The sequence below is a fragment of the Nannospalax galili genome, unplaced genomic scaffold, assembly GCF_000622305.1.
Source record: "Nannospalax galili isolate Female #2095 unplaced genomic scaffold, S.galili_v1.0 scaffold120, whole genome shotgun sequence".
In the NCBI taxonomy this organism is placed as follows: domain Eukaryota; kingdom Metazoa; phylum Chordata; class Mammalia; order Rodentia; family Spalacidae; genus Nannospalax; species Nannospalax galili.
In genome coordinates, this window is record NW_008350324.1 from 6,024,498 (window position 1) to 6,041,451 (window position 16,954).

The window sequence follows — 16,954 nt, forward strand, 5'->3', positions numbered from 1 at the left end:
TACTCTCTATGGACTCTGTTCACCATCACAGCATCCCACCCAGAGGACATGCCCAGGATTCACAGTGTCTGGCAGGGCTGACCAAGTTTTCTTGAAGCAGCGTCCAATACATGGTACTATTCACCAAGGGTCATAAGTCAAGGGTAGAAATGGGCAGGGCACCAATCACTGTCACTCTAAGTGTCCCATCAGCAAAATATCTCCTTTCTGGTTCTATAACCTAATGCTACGCTGGCCTGGTGATCTTGGTTCTAGAGGGGTGATGCATGCACCAATGAGACACAGCAAAGAGGCCACTGAATTAGCAGTTAAGATCATCACAGAGAGGAGTTGGGACATAGCACAGCTGGGAGAGTACTTGTGAATCCCTGGGTTCTAACCTGGAGTCACCAAACCAGGACCACCATGTCTGAAATCCTAGCTTTCAGGAAGTGGAGGCAGGAGGATCATAGGTCATTCAAGGTCATTTTCAGCTACATATTGAATGTGAGGCTAGCTAGGATACATGAGATTATCTGGAAAAAAAAAAAAGGTCACAGAGCTACTGTAAGGGTGTTGTGTTGGCAAGGGCTGACTTGTGACAGTTAATTTTGTGTCAACTTGGCTTGGCCAAGGGCTGTCCAGAGACCTGGTTGGACCTTGTTCTGGGCGTATCTATCAGGGTGGGCCTGGATGGGATGAACATCTTGACAAGCAGATGGAATGACAGAGAGAATCCTCCTCAGAGTAGCCAGGTCTCCTGCCACCAGCTGGAGGCCTGAAGAGAGTAGAAAGGGGAGCCCCTCCCCCTGCGGCCTGACCCCTTCAGAGAAGATGGAGGTCTCTGGTTTGCCCTGGTCTTTAGTCTGCCGACTTTCCAACCAGAACCACAATGTCCCTGCTGAGACCTTGGTGTGTCTCAGCTTTGTGATCTGGAGGCCAAGCCATCATCGCCATGTCCTTTTTTTCCTCCTCTTTTCCCTACTTCCTTCTCTGTCTCTATACACACATATGTACACCCCCATATATATCATATTGCCCAACAACTGGTATGTTCAGAAACATGTGCTGCCAGGCAATTTCGTCTTTGTGTAAGTGTCACGCACTCACACAAACCCATGCAGCATGGTCTAAGTAAGCTGAGGCTCCACGGGGTACCTACTGCTCCAGGCCACAAATGCCATAGCGCATTACTGTCTCCATACTGTCAGCAGTTGTCACAGAGTGCTAAATACTTGTACATCTAAACACATGCAAACAGAAAGGGGACTGCCAGGCGAAGGCTTTGGGAGCACTGTTATAATTTAATAGAAAAAACCACCCAGTCTGTGTCCATGGTTGACAGACTCCTTCATGTGACTTAGACTTATAGTTGTGTACATACCCTGCTGATCCAGGGACATCTGAGTGACTTGTGCTTCACAGCCCAAGGACTGTCCTCTGCACAGGTTGCATTCTGGTATTTAATGCTCTAAAGCATCATAGTTATTTTTTTCTTTTGTTTTGTTTTGAGATTGGGTCTCATGTAGCCTAGACTCCAACTCACTATGTAGCTAAGGATGACCTTAAACTTTGGATTCTCCTGCCTCTACCTCCTGAGTGCTCAGACAACAGGTGTGCACTAACACATCTGGCTATAACAGAGATTTTACACAAAGACACAGATTTCCAGCTTCTTTTACAAATGAGGCAGATCTAGCTACACTGAGCTAGCCTGACAACTGTCAGTCAGGACCACTAGCTGTGTCTCCTATGGGTTGCTGGCTGCAGGCTGTAGTCTCACCCTGTGGTAGCTCCTCTTCCCTCACGAACACGCCACCCTGGCTCCAGCACTTCCTGATTGACAGGCCCCCTTCCACCTCAGATGTAGACTGTGAGGCCTCATGCAGGCACTGCCAAGGTGTCCCTCAGGGCATCTGCTGGAACATCTGCCACAACACTGGCACCCCAAAGCTGTTAAATAGAGTAACAGATAGCAATCAAGAAAAAAAGACTGCTGTACCCCAAAACACAGTTACAACAGCTCCCTTCCAAAACGACCCAGTACAACTTGGGTGACCCTAGAGGTCTAGCCATGGTTAAGACTATCAGTCCTCAACAGCCTGTGGGAGGGTTCCCCCAAAAGGGGAGCATTGCATTGTCATTTGAGTTGGCAATTCCACACTGAGAGGAACATCACAGAGAATGGATACAGGAGTTCAAACAAATGCTGCTGTGTGTCCCTGGCAGTGTTATCCACAAGAGCCTTTCAAAAGGAGGAAACACTCCACATGCCAGAAAGAGGCAATCGGATAAAAATGAGATCCTTCCATGCTGTGGAATATTAATCAGTCATGAAAAGGCACGAAATCTAAGGCATGTTACAGCACTTAGTGAAAACGTGGCACTGAGGGAAAGAAGTTGGGCACAAGATCAAATGACCATAGGTTCTGTGCCAGGATAGGTCTGCAGGAAGCGAATCAGTGACGGAACACAGGCTGGTTGTTCCCTGGGCTGGGGGACAGGCAGCACACGGAGAATGACTGCTAATGGGTGTGAGCATCCCTTTGGGATATTTAATGGGCAGGAGAGGAGCATGTTTCATGTTTCAGAATGAGCCAGAAGTGACCGTCACACAACATCATGGATGCAGCAAATGCAGTAAAAACTGGCTTGTTTGCTTTGAAATGGTAGGTTTTATATCATTTCCGCCCCCTCCCCCCGCCCCCGCCCCGGTTTAGGAGCCAGACTATACAGGCTCCAACCATGGTTCTGATACTGGCTAGCTATATGAACTTACCCCCACCAGCCGCAGTTACCTCACCTATACAGTGGGACAGCTGGGCTCCTCTCTGTGCTAATGAGGCTTAAGTGAGTGAAATACAGAAAATGCATGAGATCTGGTCTTGCAAAGCTGGCTATTGGTGCTACCCTGGGGTTGACTGAGTTCTATCAGCATGAGCTGGTTCACACACAAGGCTACTGGGGACCCAGCAGACCTGGCCTGGACTCCATGATCCCAGTGGCTGCCCCTGACATCTAAGGACAGAACCCTTTCCTGGTACCCCAGAGCAGCCACCACGCATGCACGTAGCATGATGTAACCCTGTATACATCAGACTTGCTGTGTACCCTGCCTGGGCTTCAGTGATCGCCTCCTTTTTAAAGTACTCATTGTGTAAAATCCACAGCCTGGGGCAGGACTAGACAGTGGTCCCTGCTCCATGTCAAGTTCAATGTCTCAGGAAGCAACTTGGGTTCCCATATCCAATGTCTATAGCTTCAAGGCCCTGGCTGGCGCTGTCTGCTCTCTGGACATTATTTATTGCTTGTGTAAATTGCCAGGGTCCCCCTGAGGGCTTCACTTTTTTTCCTCCGTAACTTGTTTCTTCCCAGAAGATCCCAGACTGTAGGATGGGGGGCCCAGCCTCTCAGACGCCAGCAGCAGCCTTCTTTCAGCAGCATTAATTATCTGTATGGCTTTCCATAACAACAAAAGAAAACATCCCAAGCCCACTGCCTGCCAATATTTAAGGCACTGGGAGAGGGCTAGCCTTTCATCTGTGGCTCCCAGCGTAGATCTGTTGATGAAACACGGCCCTCCAGCCCCGCCCGCCTTACACTGCTAACTTTGCAGGCTGATTAATTCTCTCCATCTCTGGAAAGGGCTGAGTATACTCTAGAGTGTTGACTTGATTTTCTTCTATAAAAACATCCTTGCGAGAAACTACAACAGCTTAGCCCATCCCTGTTCCGGGAGCTACTTATAAAGACTCTTTTTCCTCCATCATGAAGGGGGCTGGCGGGGGGGTGGGGGGCGAGGCTAATTATGACATGTGGTATGATGGACCAGGGTGGGAAGATGGAAGAGAAGACAGAACGTGGCAGATGACTTGAGGTTGCTTCTTTGTGTGTGCATGTGCATGCTTAGGTATGGGGAGGCCAGAACTTAATGTCCATGGTTGCTTTCCACCTTATTTTCTGAGGCAGGATCTGTCACTGAGCCTTCAGCTCACTGATGGGCTAGGCTGGCTGGCCACTGAGCCCCAAGGATCCTCCTATCTCTGCCTCCCTAGCACAAGGATTATAGGCATGCACTGCTGTGCCCATGTGGGTACTGAGGATCTGAACTCAGGTCCTCATGCTTGCAAGGCAAACACTTTACTGACCGAGCCATTTCCCCAGCCCCTAAGAGCTGACTTCTTTACTTTAAATTTACATTAAGGATGAAGAGCAGCAGGCTTTCAGGCGTTCCTGGGAAAGGCTTCTCATTAGCTCCAAGTGGACAGGCCTGGAATCTTCTTTTTCAATGGCTATGTTTAGACTGCAGTGCTCTCTTCCATAGACTCCAAACCTCTGAGCACAAAGCACAGGGGGCATAGTACTGTGTTGAGTCGAAGGACCTAATGTGACTCCTAGGAGAGACCTGGCTGGTGGAGGTGGTCTCTGGCAGAGTCAGAGCTTGGAGAAACCAAAGACTAGAAAGGCAAGACCTCACCCCAAACTCTACCCCGTTCATAAAGTGGTGGAGTGTCACCCACAGGGGCCCCCTCTCCCCATCCTACCGTCATCTGTAGCTTGTAGTATATAAAGTTTTTCTTTTGGTTTATTTTTTAAGATTTATTTATTTTTTAAAATATATTATTGCCTGTACGTGTAAGTGCACTCGTGTCATGAAATGCCTGAGGAGGTCAGAAGAAGGTATCAGATCCCCCTGGAACTGGAGTTACGGATGGTTGTTAGCCGCCATGTGGGTGCTGGGAATCGAACCCGGGTCCTCTGCAAGAGCAGTCAGTGCTCTTAACTGCTGAGCCATCTCTCCAGACCCGATTTACTTATTTTTTTGAGCATGAGTGCTTTGCCTGCATGTATGTATGTGTACCATAAGCAATGTCTATGGGGGGCAGAGAAGGGCATTGATCCCCTTGGAACTAGAGGTGCAGATGGTTGTGAGCTGCCAAGTGGGTGCTGAGAACTGAACACAGGTCTTACCTAAGAGCAGTCAGTGCTCTTAACCACTGAGACATCATCCCAGCCCCCAGTTTACTATTTGTTGAGACACTATATAGTCCAGGTTGGCCTTGTTCTTTCAGCAGTCCCCCTGCCTCAGCTTCCTGTGTGCTGGGATTGCAGGTGTGAGCTGCCATGCTCGGTTTTGTAGTCTTGTGTATATGTGTGCATACACGTTGCTGGGTGTGTACATGTTCATGTGGAGGCCCGAGATCCATTCATGTGTTGTCTATCAGTCTCTGCATGTTTTATTATTATTGTGTGGATATGATGTAGGGGAGGGCATGTGCCATGGCATGTGTGTGTGGAGGTCAGAGGCCTTTGTGAAGCTGGTTCTCTCCTTCCTTTTCTACATGGTTGGGAGATCAAACTCAGGTATCAGGCTTGTGTGGCAAGGACTGTACCCAGTAAGCCATCTTGTCAGCCCCTCTCTATCTTATTTTCTGAGACAGGGACAGAGTCTTTCATGGAAGCTGAAGCTTACTCGTTCTACCTGTCTCTACTCTGCCCCCAGCAGTAGAATTACAGGCCTGTGCCACCATACCCAACATTTGTTTTGTTTTTTTGAGGCAGGGTCTCCCTGTAGCCCAAACTGGCCTAGAACTCACTATGTAGATCCGGCTGGTCTCAAACTCACAGAGATCCACCTGCTTCTGCCTTCTGAGTGCTGGGGATTAAAGGCATGTGCCACCACACCTTGCTCACTCCCAGCTTTTTTACAAGGGTGCTGGGGAACCAGTACACCTGAACTCAAGTCCTCATGCCTGTACATCAAGCACTTAGCTGGCTAAGCCATCTCCCCAGACTCCCGTACAGTCATTTTAAAAAGCATTCATTTACTTAAATTTTATTACATTCATTCACGTAGGGGAGATCCGAGGACAACTTTTGGGACTCGGTTCTCTCCCTCTACCTTGTGGGTCCTGGGATCAAACTGAGGTCATTAGCCTTGGCAGCAGGCAGGTTTACACGTTGAGCCATCTCCCTAGCCTGTAGTCATTTTTAATTTAGAAAAATATACTTAGCATCCTGGTTCTTACCAGATTAACCAGCAAGCAAAGGCAGGGACTGTTTAAAGGAAACACCTCTAGGGTACGCCCTCCCTAGCTACCAGTTTAAGCTGTGATCTTGTTAAAGGATCTAGAATTTTAGAGTTTACTGTTCCCCTGCCTGGGACAGATGAGAATGTGTATTATATTATGTGCTAAATCAATATAGGAAAGAGTGATTCATCCTAAAATACAAGATATGGTTTTTGGAGTGTTTGGGAAACTTTTAAAACATGATGTGTCTGAAATTAACCAGCTAAAGCATGTATGGCCCAGGGGGGACCCTGATGTGGCTGGTTCGTGATGCACAGGGACCTGGTGGGAGCAAGAAGACTTCAAGCTTCTGATACTGCAGGGCCCCCTGGACTGCTCCCTGGGTGCTTTTGGGTTTTCTTGGACACTCTCCCTGTGTCCATCTCAAACGGTAAACCACAGCAGCCCCGACAGATTCTGCGAGCTTATCCCCAGTGGCCTAGCGACTTTAAGGGTTTAGAATTAGACCAGAGTGGGGTATGTGTGGTCAGATCTCTTCCGAAATGGCCAGGACTCTGGAGAGAAGGAGTCAGAGAGGGCAGGGCAGGGCAGACAACAGCCTCTGAAAACTTAAAGCAGCCAGCGTTCCTTTCTGAGCCCATGCTCACCCACACTCCTCAACAACCCAACTCCAGGAGTAGGCACTGGGGACCAATGTGGTTAAGAAGACTCCCTGGGGCTGGGGATGCAGCTCAGTTAGTAGAGTGTTTGCCTAGCATGTGCCCAGGGTTCTATCCACAGCACAACTGAAACCAGGAATGAAGATAACACCTGGGATCCCAGCACTGGGGAGGTGAAGGCAGGAGGATAAGAAGTTTCAGGTCAAACTGGGCTACAAAGTGAGCTTGAAGCTAGCCTGGGATACATGAGACCCTGTCTTAACCTTGGAATTCTGATGTCCACTGATGTTGAACCCTGGCTCTCCAGGGTTTGAAGTGGGGGGAGACCTGGTTTAACCAATAACACTTCTAAATCTGTGGAGTCACCAGGGACCCCTCCAGAAGGCTTAGTAATCAATCTAAATGAATGTTCAGGAAAACTTAGGGAGCAGCTTCCACCAGGCGCTGGAGCTGGCCCAAGGTTCTCCATACTTTTCCCTTTATAGTCCTTTGAGATTTCCTACAAGGAAGATTGCAAATCAGTGAACATTATTTGAAAAGTTCTTATTTATTTTTATTTTATGGAGATGAGTGTTCTGTCTGTGGGAATGTAAGTGCACCTGTGTCATACACTGACCATGGAGGCCAGAAGTGAGCATTAAATCCCCTGGAACTGGAGTTACAGACTGTTGTTAGCCACCAGGTGGGTGCTGGAAATCAAACCCTGGTCTTCTGAACAAGCAGTCAGTGCTCTTAACAACTGAGCCATCCCTCCAGTCCCTGTGAATGGTGTTTATTTTCTTCATTCATTCATCCAACAAATATTTGTTCAGTGAGGCCCCAGGCCAGGCACCATGGGGGAGGGGGTGGCGGAAAACAAGGCAGGCTGATTCTCCACTTAAAAGAACATCCAGTGGAGCAAGGCTCAGGTCAGGCAATTTGCCTTTCAGTTACGGAGAGCCATCAAAACTGCTGATTCTGGGGACTGGAAGGGTGCCTACCCAATCTGTCTGCTATGTGGAGGCATTCAAGGTGACTGTATACAAATTTTCCCCTGGTGTATGTGTACACACATGTGAGGGGCTGAGACCAACATTCCGTATCTCCCTCAACTGCTCTCCATCTTACTTAGTTTTTAAAAAGTTTTTAAAGTGAATTTTGTGAATTTCATAAAACATATTTTGGTATTTAGGCCCCTCCTATCTGCATCCCCTTGCTACCCCTGCCCAATTTCATTAATGTATTGATTTATTTTTTTATGGGTATGCATGTTTGCCTGCATGCATGTAAGTGCACCAAATGTGTGTAATGCCTTTGGAAGGCAGAGAAGGGCATCAGATCCCCTGAAACTGGAGTTAATGGGTGGTTGTTAACCACCATGTGGATGCTGGGAACTGAACCTGGGTCCTCTGCAAGAGCAGTCAGTGCTCTTAACCACTGAGCCATCTCTTTTGCCCCTCCATCTTATTTTTTGAGACAGGGTCTCTCACCGACCTGGTACAATCTAGCTAAGTCAGCTAGACTGGCTGGCTAGTGAGCCCCAGGGATGTTACTGTCTCCTCCTCCCCAGCACTGCGATCACAAGCACACACTGCCATGCCTAGATTTATGAGGGTGCTGGAGACAGAACTCAGATTCTCATGCTGTGTGACAGGCACTTTACCAACTGAGCCATCACCCTAGTCCTCTGTGATGGCTTTTAAGAACAATCTCTGGGCAGGAATGGGATATATCAAAGGTTAGGAAACTCTGGTTCATGAGTCAAATCCAGTCATGCTCTTTCCTTTACATATTGCCTTTGCTTTGGTAGAGTTGAGAGAGATGCCCTGGCAGAGACCATATGGCCCATGACGGGAAAAATATCTACAATATCCATGATTTAGCCTTCCATGGTTTCAGCTAACTGTGATAAACTGCGGTCCAAAAATAATAAATAGAAGATTCCCAAAATAAACAATTCATAAGTTTTAAATTGTGCATTATTCTAGTCACACATTCCTCCTGCTCTGTCCCAGCCAGGAAGCAAATCACACCTTCTTCTAGTGTATCCACCCTGTATATGTTACCTGCCTTCTCATTGTTCAGTCACCATTTCGGTTATCATATTGACTGACATGGAACAGCAGCACTTATGTGTGCATAGAACCCTTATGTCATAGCTTACATCAGTCTCCTTCCACACACATGCTGAACTGTCTCACAGTATCATGAGAATAAGAACGAATACACAGCAGGGCTGGAGAAATGGCTCAGCAGTTAAGAGCACTGGCTGCTCTTGCAGAAGACCCAGGTTCGAATTCCAGCACCCACATGGCAGCTAACAACCATCTGTAACTAGAGTTCCAGAGGATCTGATGCCTTCTTCTGACCTCCACAGACACTGCATGACAGAGGTGCACTTACACACATGTAGGCATAACACTCATATACATAAAAAAAGAGTGAATACACATCAATGAAGTATTCTCAGAGACAGAGCTAGGGAGAACAGTCACAGAACTCTGTGTTTGTGTGGTTGACATCAGGTATCTGTCTCTGTCACACTCCACATTATTTTTAGAGAAAAGGACTCTCATTGAATCTGTAGCCTACCTGTTCCCCTAGACTGACTGGCCAGCAGTCCAGGGATCTTCCTGTCTCCGCTCTGCCACTCCATGCTGGGATTAAGGGTACATGGTCCTGGGCCTGGCTTTTTATGTGGGTGGTCTCTGGTCCTCATGCTTGACACAAGCATTTTACCGAGTCATCTCCCCAGTCATATAGCTTTATGATATGTTGTTATAATTGCTTTAGTTTATTGTTATTGTTCATCTCCTATCATGTCTAGTTTATAAATTAAACATCTTAGGTTTGCATACATGGGAAAACACATTGTCTATGTAGGGTTAATACTACACCTGAGGATTTAGATACTCGTTGGAATGTGTCCCTTTGGATAAGGGGGATTATTGTTCATAACTATGGCATGTTTATATCATGTAACTCTTAATAAGGTCTGGGTTTAGGGATGAGTTTGAAGTCTTGGCTCCCACAGAAGCTGACGCATCCAAGCAGGTGCTAGTGCAATGTTCACTTTGGGGACTCAGGCCAAGAGTTGTAAGCTACCCACCCAAGACCTAGGAGAGATAGTTGGAAATCCCCATCTCCTGAAACGGAACAGGGAGGTCTCCCAACTTTTTCATGGGCAAGATGATAAGGCACAGGATGGGGCTTATTGCTTGCCCCTGGCAGCTTGAACTTGGCCATGTTGATTTCCTCCTCTGGGCCTCAGACTCCTCCATCAGTGGGGTCATTATGAGCTCTGCAGCCAAGATGGCTCAGGTTCAAATATTGGCTCTGCCATTTCCTAGCTGTGTGCTCTTGGGCAAGTAACTTTACCTCTCCGAGCTTCCATTTTCTCATCTTTAAAATGGAAATTATTCCAGTGGCTACTCTACAGGGTGACTGTGGGATTAAATGCATTCTTCAGGGCAAAAGACAATGGTGCGTGGTTTATCTTTAGTTATATCTGTTTGTGTTATTAGGTTTGTTGTGGAACCAGATGGAATCTATGGAATCTTCTTTTTATTAGCATATGGCAGGCATGAATGTTTGTGCCAAAGTTTCCCGCCTCTTCTTCTACAGGGAAGATTGCTCCTCCAGGCCTCCTTGGGGTTGAGTCAGGCAACATGACTAGCTCTGGACAATCAGCTGACCACAGATGTGATAGAGCATTTTATTGTTGGCATGAGACCTTCTGGAATTTCTGGGCTTCTAACATGGTGACTGCTGATTCAGAGCTGGTGGCTGCTCCCTCAGTCTGGGTCCCTACGTGACTATGATGAGTGGCATGTCCATGTGTGATGGACACATGTACCATGTAGGTAAGAATATATACACCAGTGTGGTGTGAAGCCAATGAAGTGCATGTGGGCTCTTTCCTTACCAGGCATCGTGTGGCCTGTGTGGACTGACATGTGACTTAAAGTACACCACTTATCACCATGAGGAGGACACCATCCAGAAGTCCTGTGTTGCCAGTCCGTGTCCCCACACCCACCCCTGCAAGCCATTCAAAAACAGCAGTGGGAAATAAAGGCTTCTAGAAGGGTCACCGTCCAACCTACCCTACTGACGAGCATGAGTCAAGCATTCAGTAACATAAAAATTACATAAGATTCAGTCCCTCTTGATCCCAGGCTGGCCTGGAACTGGAGATGTTCCTGCTTCAGTTTCCCAACCTTGCATGTGTTCCACCTTGCCCAGCCCTCTCTGTCTTCGCCATTCTCCACCAGCAGAAGCTCTCTTCAACCCTGGACCTCAACTTCTCAAATTCATTTGTTCATCCTCCAAACATCTGAACACCTATTTATTGGGCACTCTGTAAAAACGTGAGGAGAAACAAACAAAACAGAGACTTTTGCTCCCTTCAACAAAATTGAAGGGGGCCGTGGTTTGGAACTAGCCTCCTACACAAGGTCCTAGCAGGCCAGACCAAAGCGAGACGGAGCTGCTCATGCTGCATACCACATAATCTGATCGACATGCTGAGGATGCAGGCAGATCCCATGTGGACCATTTCCCTGAAAATACAAGGTTCCCAAGACCACTGAGGAGGAGTCCAGTCACCTGAGCCTGGCATAAGGAAACCCCGTTTGCCATGACCCTCTCAGAACAGTACCCTGCTGTGATCTGACGTTGGCCAACCCACTGTGTTTTCACTGTTCTGGTTCCTTGTTACTACCTCACAATAACCAACTATTCTGCTGTGCCCTGGGCAACACATGCTCTATTTTGTGGGGTGAAGTGTCATCTATTTCTGGAATCACAAATAAAAACCAATTAGATCAGTAAACTAAGGACTCTGAACTACCATGGGCAAGGCACAGGAGTGGCCTGGAATCACAGAGTCTCCCAGGCTAGTCTTGAAGCCACAGACCAGACACTGTTAGCTCCCTGAGCCTCAGTTTGCTCATCTGTGATTTGGGAAGACAATGGTCATTTTTCCAGGCTGTTCTGCAACTAAAATGAAATTGAGTAACAGAAATTGCCAGCTGTGAGGGTACAAGAGATAACTGGGAGGGTGTCCTTCCATCAGGAGGCCTTCCTTCCATAACTCCATGCAGGCCCGAAAGGAACCCTGAGAGGTTTCTGCTGTCTGGATTAAGGTAGAGATTCAGCTTAGAGGGTTCAGTACCTCTGCCTCCTCCTTCCTATGCAGCACCCCATCTTCTCAAGCCCCCCATCTGAATACTCAACATCCTTCAGCCCACACTGGCTGTCTGTCCCAGAAAGGTTAGGCCTTGGGAAGTTCTTCCCCAAGTCTTCCTTACAATGCCTGCCCTGGAGACTTCATTAACATTGGGCCTATATATCGACTTAGGTTCAAAACACAGAATGAAATCTATCTAGCCCAGTCGTGTCTGCAAACCAATTAGTTAACAACACAATGCCCTGAACTGCCAGTTCCTCAGAGAGAGGGGCCTACTTTCCCATCGCTATGTTTTCATTACTTGTCAGCATCTTGCAGCCTTGGGTTTTCCTACTCACCAGTGTAGCCTAATTCCATCAGGACCCCACTGCTGGTTTTTCTAATGCTGCAGGAAAGCACCACCCTTCATCCTGCCCAATGAACAAAACCTCCATATTATCATCACTACCTACAAACTGCCCTATAGACATGTGATTTCATGTTTTAAAAATCACAGCCTGACAAGATGGCTCCGTGGGTAAAGGCACCTATCACCAAGCCTGACAACCTGAGTTCGATCCCTGGGTCTCATATAGTAGAAGTAGAGCCAACTCTGGCAGGTTTTCCCCTGACCACTCACTACACATGTACTGAAGCACATGGTACCTACACAGACAAACACAAAAATCAATGTAAAAATCACAGCTAGGTGCACACCTTTAATCCCAGAACTCGGGAAACACAGGCAAGTGGATCGCTGTGAGATCAAGACCAGCTTGGTCTACAGAGTGAGTTCCAGGTCAGCTGGGGCTCCAGGGGAAAAAACTGCACATGTCTACCCATCAAATAAACAGCTTTTCATGCCAGAGCATGAGGCAGAAAGCCAAGCAAGAGATCAAGTTGGTGGTCAGCCTCAGTTTCCCCTTCTGCAGACAGAGACCAAGGAGTACATGGAAAAAAGAAGGACAATAGGCAGCGAGCTGCACATCAAAGGCAGGAAGGGAATTCATTACTGACTCACTCATGACTCACTCACTTATTCATAAATCTTGACTGGAAAACTTAGTGCCAGTTTGGAGCTTATGGTTCAGTAGGTGTTCTAGTTTGCCTTCAATTGCCGTGACATAACACTCTGACCGATATCAACTTGGGGAGGAAAAGGTATATTTAGCTTTTATCTCTGTGTCATAACTCATTACTGAGGGAACTCAAGGTAGGAATTCAGGGAAGAAACCTAGAGGCAGGAGGTGGAGCACAGGCCATGGAGGAATGCTGCTTACTGGCTTGCTCTCCCAACCTGTGCTCAGCCTGCTTTCTTATATAATACAGGACAACCTGCCCAGGAGTGGCACCACTCACAGCGGGCTGGGCCCTCCCACATCACTCAACAATGAAGAAAATATCCCACAGACATGGGCATAGGCCAGTCCAATGGAGGCAATTCCCCAACTGAGTTTGATCCCTGGGTCTCACATAGTAGGAGAACCAGCTCTGGCAAGTTGACAACTAAAGCTATCCAGCACAGACGTAAATCACTCAAAGAATTACTCCCAATGTGATCAGTGCCAGGAAGACGGGTCCCAAGGGGAGAGCAGGAGGAATACTGTGTAATGGGAGGGGAGACAGTGGGTGCCACACCCAGAAAGAATAAGAGTAAAGCAGGGAGGAGAATAGGGAAGGGAGGACTATACCATGATCATAGATTGAAGATTTAAGGAGGGGGGGACCTATGCCATGTTCGTGGATCGAAGACTCCATCTCATTCAGAAATTCTGTTCTCTCTAAAGCCACCTAGAGAGTCAATTCAGGGGCCTAGTTTTGCTGGTTTGTTGTAGAAAATGAACTCCTGAATTCATGTGCACATTTAAAGGACAGGGACTATCCAAAGAAATCTTGAAACAGAAGAGCAAAGCTGGAGGACTCTGTCTACTACCAAGCCCGCTGTGAAGATGGAGGGCTGATTTCCCAATAAAGGAACCAAGCCACATGGTGCTTAAGCTGCAAGTCCATATGAAAAGTAAAAGGAACCCTCCATCCCTTACCTCACACCATATACAAAAATTTGAGACAGACCATACACTCAAACAGAAATGGTGACACCGGTTTGAATGTAAAAGGAAACTGCCCTCCAATTGGGAGGGGGTTCAAAGAGTGTGAAAACAAGCCGAAAGTTTATAGTCTGTGAAAGTCCAGCCTGCCCCTGCATCTCAGCCCTGCTTAGGCATTCCCACCATCTATTGGGGACAGCCAAAAGCCCCGGCCAGGTGCTCAGAACCTTACAGTGCCTCCTACTCCACCCAGCTAGAACTTTTCACCCATCCTCCCTCTTGGCTCTCCTCCACCATCCAGCCAGCAGACACATCAGGGCTCTAGGCCAGCTCCATTAAGGCCTTGACACCTGTGTTCCTGCTGTTCCCTCTTCCTGAGAGCCTTGTACTTCTTTCCTCTTTGGCAAGCTCTTCTGGTTCCTCCAAATGTGGCTCACACGTCACTTCCTTGGGAGGTCACCCAAGGTCCAGAGCATTGTAGCCATGACTGTAGAGATGCTGGGCCCAGCCATGTGAGTCTGATACTGTTTGGTTCCCTAGGGCCCAAGAATACAGGGCTGCACCAGATCTTACAACCAGCAGGTAAAGGTGCTTGCCACCAGGCTTGACAATCTGAATCGGATTCCCAGAACCCAAATGATAGAAGAAAAGAACTGAGTATAGCAAATTATCCTCTGACCTCCACACATATGCTGTGGTACCTGTGCGTGCGCGTGTGCGCGCGTGCACACACACGTACACACACACACACACAAATAAAAAATATGATAAAAATATTAAAATGAGGGCTGGAGAGATGGCTTAGTGGGTTAAGACTGTATATTGATCTTGAAGAGGACCTGAGTTTGGTTCTCAGCACCCATGTTGGGGTGGTTCACAACTGCCTATAACTCCAGCTTCAGGGAATGTGACACCTCTGATGGCCTCTGCTGAAATCTATATTCATGTGCACACGCCCACACATAGACACATATACACATTTTTTTAAATCATAAAAATTTATATATTTAAAATGAGCCAGGTGCCCTCATTCCACAAAGGTCACTGCATGGAGCAGAGTCATGTACTCCTAACACATCTTTCTTTTAACCTAGAGGAGTGACAACGCGAGGACTCTTGGGCAACACAAGTGAAGAGATGACGCTCCACAAGTGCTTCTGGGAGCATCCTGGGCCCCTTTAAGTCCCTGCAGCCCCCAAGGTTCCATAAATACTAAAAAGAAGCAGTTACTTTCCCCTGTGCAGATAAATTCAGGAACTGGGGAGCCCAGACACATTGCCTCTTAGAGCTCTCTCAGGCCTTGGCTTTGCAAGGCAGAAATAAAGAATGGGTTTGGGTAGCGATTGCTGCAGCGAACATTGATTTCTGCTCAATCAGAGGCTGCTTCGTTAATTCCAGATGCTCCCGTCATCTGGGCCAGGCTGGGATACAAGGTAAGTGAGAGTTCCGGATTTTAGTACTCCCTTCCGTAGCCATCTTTATCACCAAACAGAGAAGAAACCAACACCCACCCCCTACCTCTCCTCCACCCCAGACAGCTTCATCCTTCCTAAGTAATTAACTCGTAGCCCCCCTCACAAGGGCAGAGTGCCACAGTTCCTGGGAGACAGCCACACATCAGCCACCACCGACCTTGGCTACCCCCATCCAAGCCCAGAATGACCTCTGTGTTTATTTAATGGATGGAACGACTCAGGTCCTCATGCTTGGAGGGCAGGTACTTTACTCACTGAGTCATTTCCCCAGTTCAGGGCTTGCTGCTTTGAGGGACTCCAACTTGGTCTTCTCACCATGTGGGTCCCCGCTGACTGTGTGGGTCCCTACCACCCCGAGTGCCTCCCCACACTCCTAGGCCGTCCCAATGAACACGGTGATTATTTCATGCACCAGATACCATCCGGCCCTGATTGTCATTTCAGGATTCGCATCGTTTTAATGAATGCCAAACCTGTTTTTACACTTGATAGATCCTGACAAGACCAACAATCGCAGATTAGAGAGAAACTTCTTGCTTTTCAACAAAGGTTAATAAATAGTGACAGCATTAAGTCTAGTCTGATTAACTATGCTGGGAGATATTATTGCCGTTTGTAACGTGAAATCATTATTGGATTAAGCACAGCATATAAAAATGAAATGTGAGTTTTAATCTCAAACAGAGGACGCGGGCTGCTTGCATGGAGGCAGGGTGGTGCATGGAAGCCTGAATTAATTTTTAAGTCCCTCTAGTGAAGGGATATTATGTGTCATTTTTCTAGTCTGGGAGGAAGAAGAGGTCCCTTGGACACAAAAAGGCAGTGACAATGACCAGTCCCCTGTGCTAAATGGTATTGTAAAAGGACACAGCAAGAAGTAAACAGGGCCGAGCGACTGTGGGTGGGTTCCTTACTCTAGGGCTGCCCTTGACCCCCAAGATCTTCCCTGGGAAAACATCAGAGTCAGGAGTGGGAGAAAGGGAGCAGAGGTAGGTGAGTGGATCCTGGGGAAGAGCCAGGAAAGAAATGAGACCTAGGTCCAAAGCCCCTGCTTTGCCCTAGCCTCATCCACTGAGGACTGGTGTGACTGCACCTACCATGGTTGCAAGATGCAGCGGGAATGAGCTATGGAGCCTAGACAAGCACATCTGCCCAGAAAGCGAGGAAGGCCATCGGTGAGCCCAGAGGGTCCAGTGGATGGGAGGAAGACCCCAAGTGCCACAGAAGGGACAGTGGGTACACAGATGAGGGCAGTAGCAACGGGTGAGACAGGTCCACACACTTGTCTCTAGGCTGCTGTGACTCTTTTAAGCATTTCCTTGGCCGTCTTTGGAGGAGGCCAGGGAACCAGTTCACTCTACAGAAGACTGTCAGAGCAAGAAGGTTGGGGGCATTTGCCTCCCCTTCTGAACACTCATCAATTCTTTGGGAGGAATCTGATCAGTGACAAAGGTGGGTTTTTCTGTAGAGAAATGTCCCAGTCAAGAGTGAGAGGAGGTGCCAAACAGGCCCCAGCTCACCAACTTGTTCACTGTCAGTGGGCACAGAAGTCAGAGGATGGAGAGCTCACGGTGGCTCAGGCTGACACCCCTGAAGTCACGGATCAATCTCT

At 47.8% G+C, this 16,954-nt stretch overlaps 1 protein-coding gene across 5 annotated transcripts in view; it reads right to left on the minus strand.

Moving 5' to 3' along the window:
- The window catches only part of Cux2 (cut like homeobox 2), a 186,447-nt gene that overhangs the window by 147,838 nt on the left and 21,655 nt on the right, over window positions 1–16,954 (minus strand). For 4 of the 5 annotated variants that reach the window (XM_029570567.1, XM_029570568.1, XM_029570571.1 and 1 more), the window contains exon 2: window positions 1,763–1,932. The exons of the other annotated variant lie outside the window; for it this stretch is intronic. The gene's annotated coding sequence lies outside the window, so the exon portion shown is untranslated. The remainder of the gene's footprint in view (window positions 1–1,762; window positions 1,933–16,954) is intronic. 5 annotated transcript variants of the gene reach the window in all.